Source organism: Cannabis sativa, chromosome 5 (assembly GCF_029168945.1).
Source record: "Cannabis sativa cultivar Pink pepper isolate KNU-18-1 chromosome 5, ASM2916894v1, whole genome shotgun sequence".
NCBI lineage: Eukaryota > Viridiplantae > Streptophyta > Magnoliopsida > Rosales > Cannabaceae > Cannabis > Cannabis sativa.
Genome location: NC_083605.1, coordinates 34,683,472 through 34,693,694, shown reverse-complemented (window position 1 = coordinate 34,693,694; position 10,223 = coordinate 34,683,472).

The following is a 10,223-nucleotide window of genomic DNA, read 5'->3' as shown; positions in this document are numbered from 1 at the left end:
CCAAGGTATCCGCAATTGTAGCAAAGTTTTGGAAGTTTGAAGTACTGGAACTGAATCCATTCTTTGCGGCCTCTGTAGATATCCAAAAAGAACCCCGGAGTGATCTTGTGATTGGTGGATATTCCACTTGAAATTTAAGGAACCCTCTCCTAGCCAAAGCTTTCTGATTCACTATATCGCACCCTTTGTATTCTCCTGCTTTAGCAGCAATAGTAGGAATATTGTTGCTATTCAAATAAGGAGTGGGAAGTCCCGTTGCCTTTGCCCAGAAGATCGCTTTGTTCAAATCAACATTGTTCCAATCCCCATGTTCTGGCCATTCCTGGATGATGAGGAGGCGCCCATTAATCATCCATGGTCTGTTCTCCAGTATAGAAACACAGTCTTCTTCTTTGTCAAAAAAGATGCCCCATAATCCGTACTTTAGGGTCTTGAATCTCCAGTGCCCCTGCAACTTCCATCTCTGTTCTAGAATCACTTTCAGTCGTGACCTCGGAACCCCTTTACCTTCGAAAAAATAAGCCAGCACACCTGTTCGAGTGAGTTCCTCGTTGATTTCAAAGTCCGGCTCTAGATCTAGAGTCATAGAATCCAGAAACTCCTTGCGTAGATCTTCAACTTCTCCTCCATTATTTGTGGGTTGTTCTGCCCGATTAATCCCAGGGGCTATGATTTTTTCCGTGTTACCAGCTTCTGCTTGAATGTTTTCATTAATGGCCTGCGTATTCTCCTCATAAATGCCCCTCTCGTCTCCTTCTTGAATGACATTGAATGCACTGCTATTCCTTTCTGATGCTTCTATTGGATCCCCCATTAAATTCAATGGAACAGTTCACCAACCTTCTTTAAGAATATACCACAGTGAAAGTGAAAAAGGGGAAGTTTCCACCGACTAGACCGCAGTAAAGGTGAAAAAAGGATGTTTCCACCGCTTTGACTGTTGAAAAATAAATAAACTATGAACCTCGTAGAAAGAAAACAATTGAACAGGAACTTTTAACCTTGGGGAACTAGTGGAAGGACTCTAGAATCCCTACAGCACTCTGTATATTGGAACACTCCAATCCTCTCCCATAGAGAGCTTTTTTTAAATAGTCATTTTTTTTATAGGCTTTTCCCCTCAAACTTAGTTGAGAACCCCAGAAAAAATTTCTCTGTAAGAACCAATTTGTTATCTCAATTCTTAATTCTCATATTTGAAATTGAAGAGAGAGTGTAAAACCTTACTATAAAAAATCAAAGTGAGAGAAAAAGAAATCGGAAAAAAAGACGAGAGAGGATTCAAATATTAACTTAAAAATTACAAATCTATCTCAAATTTTATCGTCACCGTAGTATCCAATACAGTATATTAACCATGGACCAGTCTTACATCAGAAAATTGCTTGTAAAAATGAGCACAATACAACCAAATAAAAAAAATATATAACTATTTCTAAACTTGGAGGGACATTTTTATATATAAAAAAATAATAATTAAGATGACTAAATTATATTAGTGTCAAAGTTTAAAGAGTAAAAAAAAAATTATGAGTAAATACTATTTTAGACCTTTTGTTTTACACAAATTGCAGATTAGACCATCTGTTTTATTAAATGATAATTCAGACCCTATATTTTTAAAAATAGTACAAAATAAAACCTCTGTTTAATTTTTGTCAAATTTAAATTTAATAATAGTTTGACTTCAGGGACGGAGGGACGTAAGCTTATATGTAGGCTTAAGCTCTCACTCAAATATATACATCAAATTTTTCACATGTAGATATATGAGATAAATTGAAAAATACCACTTTAATTAATCAATTAATCAAATTTACATCTAGTTTTGTATTTAATTAAAACATATCTTTTTTTATATGTATTGTATCCAAAATACACTGACATAAGAGACTCGCATGGAGAGTATCTTGAAGTGACAAGGGCAAAATTGGTACAATGTTTAAAAAAAGAGGTAAAAGTGATAGACTTTAAAAAAGATGATAAAAATAAAAGAGGGTAATATAAAAAGGGTATAGAGTGTAATTTCCTCTAGATATATACATATAATAATTCATTTCACTCAATTTATTAAAGCTCAATTCACAAAAGCCCTCACTCAATATCTTAATCGTGATTCATGAGCCTACCCTCATTCTAATCAAGCTCATTTTAAAAGTAGCCCAATACAAATAATAAAAAAATAACACTTTATTAAAAAATAAAAATAATAATATTGACAATGTTTTATTTTATTTTGTTGAAGATAAAAATTTAAAAACATACATTTATCAATTATTTTTATTAGTTTTGACTTAATATTTATTCAAGTCCTCACTCAGTCAAATTTCTAACTTCGTCACTGTCTGACTTAGAGGTATTATGACAAGATTGATCATATATTTTTGTACTTATTCATGCTAGAAATTGGCTTCATGTTGATCTTTTTTTAGAAAACAAAATTGACGAAAATTGAGTTCGGGGTCTATTTTGTGCAATTTTAAAAAATACAAAGTCTAAATTAGTATTTAACATAATGGAGGGTCTAATCAGTAACTTTTAAAAAGCTCAGGGTCAAAAATTATATTTATCCAATCTTATTTATTCTTTTTTGAATACCTCATTACAAAAAATCTTACTTTTAGTCACAACAAAACTTGTGACTAAAAGTAAAAATATTGTGACTAATTATAAATTATTATTCATATGTTGTGACTAAAAGGTCCGTGGCTAAAAGTATTAGTCAAAAAAATTACAATTTGTTGTGACTAAATGTATTTTTAGTCACAATACTTGTTGTAACTAAAACTAAATTAGTCACAACTTGTAACTAAATACTATGTTTTAGTCACAAATAATATTTTATTGTGACTAAAAGTTACATTTAGTCACAAAAAAATTATGTTGTGACTAAAAAGTCGTCACTAAAACTAGCAGTCTTTTGTATTAAAACACTCACTAAAGACATTGAAACACACATGTGTGTAATTAGTGATCTAAATAGGTGTCATGCCAAAATAAAAATATGGACCGTGTCGTGACGTACCATAAAAAAAATACATTGTGTCCTATCGTGTCAATATTTTTGAAGGTAAGCCCGATACGATTTGTAGGCCCAATATTTTTAGGATTCATGTCATGCTTTACTCAAGTTGACCTTTTTTCTTATATGGACTCAAAAATCTATGTTCTATTTTTTAATATATTATTTTTATAATTAGTGAGATAATTACTAAATTATATGTAATTTTTATAGCTTTAATTATTTTTATATAATTCTTCAATAATAATTTACAAATTATTGTTAGTACTATTATCAAATTATAAGATTTTTAACGTGTTGTTTTTTCGAAGTAGATTATGCATGCTTACATGCTGTGTTTTTCAAACTTTTTGTGTCGTATCGTGTTATAATAATTATATTTTTTATACTGTGTTGTACTAATTTATAATATTGTGCTTGCTATGGATGGGGATATAGCCTTCCTTAATAGCAGGATTGAACATTTTGACCGAGTTTGACCTAGACCCAACCAACCTGTCCGGACCTGACCCGCTCAACCCAAAAATTTTAAAAAATCTGTTATATTCAGTCGGGTCGGGTTCAACCCGGTACACCATCGAACGAGTTCGAGGGTTGTTTTTTTATGGTCACCGGGTTTTGGGTTGAACCCGAACCCGCCCGCCAACCCGATCACTTTATATTTTTGTATTTTTTATTTTTATTACATATATAATATATTAAAAAAAATTAAAAAAAAAAACTCTAAAATCTTATCATTTTATTTTTATTACATAGATAATGTAGATGCTAAAATCTACAATGATCGAAATGAGCGTTTGTGGGCACCGACAACCTGCAGAACAAAGACAAAGGATGACCGTGAAACCTTGGGACACCGGGGTGGTGCCGGCCGAAGGCACTCCGACGGTCAAGTCAGTAAATTTATAGTGCGAAGTAGAAAAGAAAACAAGAAATGTAAATAAATACTTCCTGTGTTTATGGTTATGTGGTGATCCACGGTCAAACCTCGCTCACCGGAATGAGAAAGAGTACGTCAGATCGTAGAGAAATGATAAGTTTAGTAGTAAAACTATATATATATATATATATATAGAGAGAGAGAGAGAGAGAATATTTGTCTATGCTTCCTCCCTTTTTCAGTCCCAGTGTGGGCCTATTTATTATCTTAGGAAAACGGCTACCTCTTGAAACGTGGTCCGTCCCTAGAGAAACGGTCTTCCCCCACTTCTCCAGGGATGAGCGTCATCTTTTTGGTTCGCTCCTCGATCAGCGTCCTCCCCTTAGTGTATCACTTAGAGGGTTGATATTCTTGCTCCGCTATGCTAGGGAAGATCGCTATTTTCGTGGGTTAGTTGGGAAACTTAACGTTCTTCTTCCCCCACGCGTCAACCCTAACATTACACTTTAGAATCAAGCTTTATTGTGGGTTGGACATTCGAATATGGGTATGACCCAAAAGGCATGGATTGGGCGTGGCCCATGTGAGCCATTGGGCTTACGGGTTCCTTGTTTCTGACTTATAAGTGGGCTTCGTAAGTACTTCGATCGTTGGGCCTTTTTCGATGGGCTTAGAGCAATTTTTGGCCACTACAGTTTGTCCCTTGCTCTTTAAGTTGAGTTTTACTCAAGTTAAAGAGCATTACTCGTAGGTGTGCATGATTGACTCAGAGTGCCTGTAGCGTGATTTTAGATCGAGAATGATTGGGCCGGCATAAGTTGAAGTAGTTAGACTGAATATATCTATAAGTAATTTTGTTTTGATGAGGGCTTGTTACATCAGTGACTTTCAAGGCAAGTGTGTAGTTGTTTATCTTCAATTTGTTGGTGCCTCATCTTGTTCAATGTGAAATTGTAGCTAATTAGAGTTGGAGGCAATTCGAGCAAGGGAATGAATGGAGATAAGTGAATGAGTATTGAATCTAGTTTTCCAATGAGCAAAACATTAAAAAAACTCTTGTTCGATGCCTTGCGTATGGTTGAGCGCCAATAGATTGAGTGGTTCATATGAGATTTTGTCCCTTGTGATTTTATGAGTGTGAAGCAATGTTAGTTTTAAATAATTTGTAAATTTAATCACATGTATATATATTCATATTGTACATAGAGAGTAGTTTTCTTTAATGTTTACGATCTGTGTGATTGGATAATATATGTTGAGTATAAACTTAGTATATGGGTGGACAAGTAATAAGAGGCTATATGTATATACATAGTATGAATAAGTGTTTCTACTCCATGACTCATAATAGATTCAACTAAATTTGTTTTGTAAAGGAGTTGTTCATTGGTATGGGCTCTATCTTGTAGTAGAGCAGGTACTATGTTTAGTTTAATTAGTTTTAGGTTGTTCCCATGTATGGATTTAAGTGTGAGGTGGTAGTTTCTATACTACTAATAAAAATAATGTTGGGTTAGTATATCACATATATAAGAATATATATATATATATATCATGAAAGATGTACACACAAATATAAAATTATATTTTAGAATGGTACCTAGTGTGGTCATTCACGTCCTTTATAGGCTATGAAGAAGGTTTATAAGGATACGAGATCATTGTGTAGTGGAAGGAGTAAAAAGCACACAACAAACATGAAATGAGTGTGCATTGTCACTTCATGTCTTAAACTGTTGGGAATTATTTTACCAGGATCTTAGATCTACTCACAAGTATGTTTATTAACATCCTAAATATGAACTTTCTAAAACGATAAAATAAACACATATAAAGTTAAGAAAACCTTACATTGATGCAGCGGAATAAATGTCTCCTTCCACTCAGATCTCTAACCCTTGATTCCTTTCTGTAGCAGAGTATAATCAAGATCTGAGCCCGAATCTCCTTCTTCTTCAAGCTTTGATCCTTCACAGTCTTCCAATCTATGATTGAGTTACTGCTTGCTGTGTGTGGGCACTTACTCTTTCACTAGGGTCACGAAAAAGATGAAGGAAAAGAGGGAGAGAGGTTTCGGCCAAGGTAGAGAGTGAGGAAGGCTCAGTTTTCTGAAGAGAGAAATTTCTGTCAGAAAGGCTTATTGAAAACTTGTGTTTTGACTGAGCCATCACTTTCTATTTATAGGCAACTTACTAGGTTTAAGTTTAGAATTATTTGGCATTAAAATAATGAAAATAATAATTTGAAAAAGCCTTATAAGTGGTCGGCCATAGGTGTTGTAATGGGCCCCACTTAATTTTGCAATTTTATCAAATTTTATCTCTATTTTCTCAAAAATGCCAATTTTCCAATTCTAACCTTTTAAATGCCAAAACTAATTATTTAATAATTAAAATACATTATTAAATAATATTGTCATTTAATTTAATTATTAATTAGACATATAAAGTCTATTAATAAATAAATAAACCTAGAAAACTCTTTTCCTTACAATTTCACCCCTGCTAGTTGAAAATTCATAAAATCGACATAGTCTAACTTTAGAATTATAATTGATCAATCACGAATCAATTAATGAGTCTTACAAGCAGAATGTTCTCAACTAGAATGGGGACCATGGATCTATATGCTGAGCTTCCAATAAGTGAACCAAATTTACCAAGTAAATTCCTACTTATTAATTCTTCGTTGAATCCACTCTTAGAACTTAGAATTGCACTCTCAGACTTATATAGAGCATATTGTATGTTTCACGATACCAATATACTATCTCATTTAACCATTGTTATAATCTTATTGTGATTTAAAGATCCTCTATATAGATGATTTACATCGAGATGGGATTTCTTTACCGTTCTCACCCCTCAATGTATTTTGCCCCTTAAAACACTTAGCTACCTGTAAATGGTGTTTAGTGATCTAATAATTAGTCAGTTAAACAAGAGCTCATCCATTTACTTCTATTTGCTAAGCTCGAAGGGAATCATCACTTAACTTCTATACACCAGTAGAAGCTATAGATTCCATATTTATGTTCAGCACTCCCACTCAATCATACTATCATGTTCCCAAAATATACGTATCACCCTGACCCAAAAGTAGGCTTAACTAATAAATCAAAGAGCATGAATAGCACTCCTGAGTTGAGCCCAAGCAAATCAGGATTTAGATTCTTTTCAATCTTAAGATCAACTACTGATATTGACTTGGAAAGATATGTATAACGGTAAGTTTGTAATATCTTAACTTAGTTGCAATATCGGTCCAGTCCAATGTATACTCCATACATTCGAAACTAGTATACTTTACTAATGTCCTGGAAAGAACATAACACTTACTCCAAGTGTAAGTACACATCATCGCTGATTATCACATTAGTGTAAATCCAATAACACTGATGAAACAGGGACCAAAACTTTTGATTCATATGATCACAATCACATTCCACTGTGTTGACGATACTGTAATTGTGAATAAACATATGATCTGGATTTAACTGATTTTGTGTGTATGAATGTAATAAACATATTAAACATATTAAACCATTAGCATGTAAAATTCATGCAAACATCAATCACTTCAAATTTCTTATATTGATAACTAATCAGATTGTAAAGAGTTTTATTTAGGGCATAAAACCTAACATAAACTTGATGTGAAATGTGAATAAACAATATATTTTGGTGATTGAAAAACACCACCGTATGAGTGTGTGGTGGTCTAAATAAGTACTACATATATACATATATGTGTATATGTGGGAGTGAATGTTTATTACACTAGTCTTGAGTTGACCATTCCACATATATATATTTATTTTATGTTAATAGTACCAATATTAGGTAATGTATGTTGGAAATTATTTTACCAGGATCTTAGATCTACTCACAAGTATGTTTATTAACATCCTAAATAAGAACTTTCTAAAACGATAAATTAAACACATATAAAGTTTAGGAAACCTTACATTAGGTGCAGCGGAATAATATGACTCCTTCCGTTCAGATATCTAGCCCTTGATTCCTTTCTGTAGCAGAGCATTATCAATATCTGAACCTGGATCTCTTTCTCTGAATCTTTGATGCTGAAACTCCTTTGCTGATGATCTTTCTTCACGATCTTCCTCACTATGATTGAGGTATCACTTGATGTGTGTGGGCACTACTCATACACTAAGGATTTCGAAATTATCAAGAGGGAAGAGAAAGAAGAAGTGGCAGCTAAAGATAGGGAGAGAGAAAGGCTCAGGTTTTTCTCTGAAGGAAAAATAGAAAATTTAAGTGTAATTTTTCTGAAGCCTTCACTATCTATTTATAGCATTCCACTAGGGTTAGGTTTGAATTATTTGGCATTAAAATAATGAAAATATCAGTTTAAATTGCCTACAAAAGTGGCTGGCCATGCTTAGTGGATTTGGGCCTCACTTGTTGCAATTTTGCAGTTTTATCTTTTCTGCATCTGATTTTCTCAAAAACGCCAATTTTCTAATTCAACCATTTAAATGCCAATTCTAACTATTTAATAACTATAAATAATTATTAAATAATATTGTCATTTATCATATTTATTAATTGAACCATACAAAGTATCATAATTAACAAATATGCCCCTATAAACTCTTTCTTTACAATTTCGCCCTTACTTAGTGAAAAATTCACAAAAAAGACATAGTCTAATTTGAGAATTATAATTGATTAATCAAAACCAATTACATGAGTCTTACAAGCAATATTATCTCAACTAGTGGGGGGACCATGGGTCTATATAACCGAGCTTCCAATAAGTAGATCAAGAATTTAGCACTAAAATTCACTAACTTATTAATTCTTCGTTGAATCCACGCATAGAACTTAGAATTGCACTCTCAGTATATAGAATGCTCTATATGTTCCACCATATAGACACATCATTAGTTATCCATTGTTATAATCCTAAAGTGATCAATGATCCTCTATATGAATGATCTACACTGTAAAGGGATTAAATTACCGTTACACCCTACAATGTATTTATTCCTTAAAACACTTGACCCCGTATAAATGATATTTCAACTTATGTGAAATGAGTACTCCACCATTTATGTTCGTTTGGTCAAGCTCGAAGGAGATCATCCTTTCTTACTATTCGCCGTATAGAAGCTATAGATTCCATGTTTATGATAGCACTCCCACTCAATTGCACTACCGTGTTCCCAAAATGTACGTATCACCCTGACCTAAAAGTAGGCTTAACTAACAAATCAAAGAACACGAATAGCCTCTCGAGATTGAGCCTAATCATATCAGGATTAAGAACATTTGATCTAGGATCAACTAGGCGATATTGACTTGAATAGATATTACGGTAAGTTTAATAAATCTAAGTCAAAGTTCAATATCGGTCCCTTCCGATGCATACTCCATGCATCCAACCTGAGCTTTACTTTAACCAATGCTCTGGAAAGAACATAGCACTTCTCCAAATGCAAGTAAACTCTGTTGTAGATTATCATATCAGTAAAACCCTATGTCTGATAAATCTAGGAAACTTTATTCACATAGTCATGTTTACTTTCCAATGTGTTGACGGCACAATAAACAGGATCAAGTATGTGAAAAGGGTTTCAGATGAATCTATACATTATGTACATATAATCATGAAATAAATCATGTGAACCATGCAACATTAAATGTTATTTCTGATCTATATTAATAAGTAAATCTGATTATATTGAAATGAGTTTTATTTAGGGCATAAAACCCAACAAACTCCCACTTGCACTAATATAAAACAAAAAGTGTGTTTCAAATAATCTCAACACCTTGATATACAAATCAAGTGTAGTAGTAGTAAACTCCTCGTAATAGGATCTGAAAGGTTGAATTAAACACAACCTTTTCTCCACTATTACTCTTCCTTTAATCACAAAATCATTGATAATGTGAATTTCCTCTCTATATGTCTACTCTCTTGGGATACTGGATTCTATATCTTTGGCAACTACTTTTGGTTAATCAGGAAATTAACACTAGTAGTTTAAGGCAATTTGGAATGATGCCAAAAATGTATAGAACTTTCCTTAGACTGAATAAGTACCTTTCCTGCAACCTTAACATTCAGTCCCTCTCTGGTAGACCTAGAGACTTCAGATAGGTTTTTACACTTCTCCAAAATCACTATTCCACCCCCAGAGTAACCACCATCTTATCAGAAATATTTACTAGCACATAGGCAAATTTCGAAATCTGATATGGTGTAGTCTAAGAGTTTTAAACACACCCTTATAGACTAACATATAGTTCCTCTTCTTAATCTTAGGATTTACTTGATTGTCTTCCAATG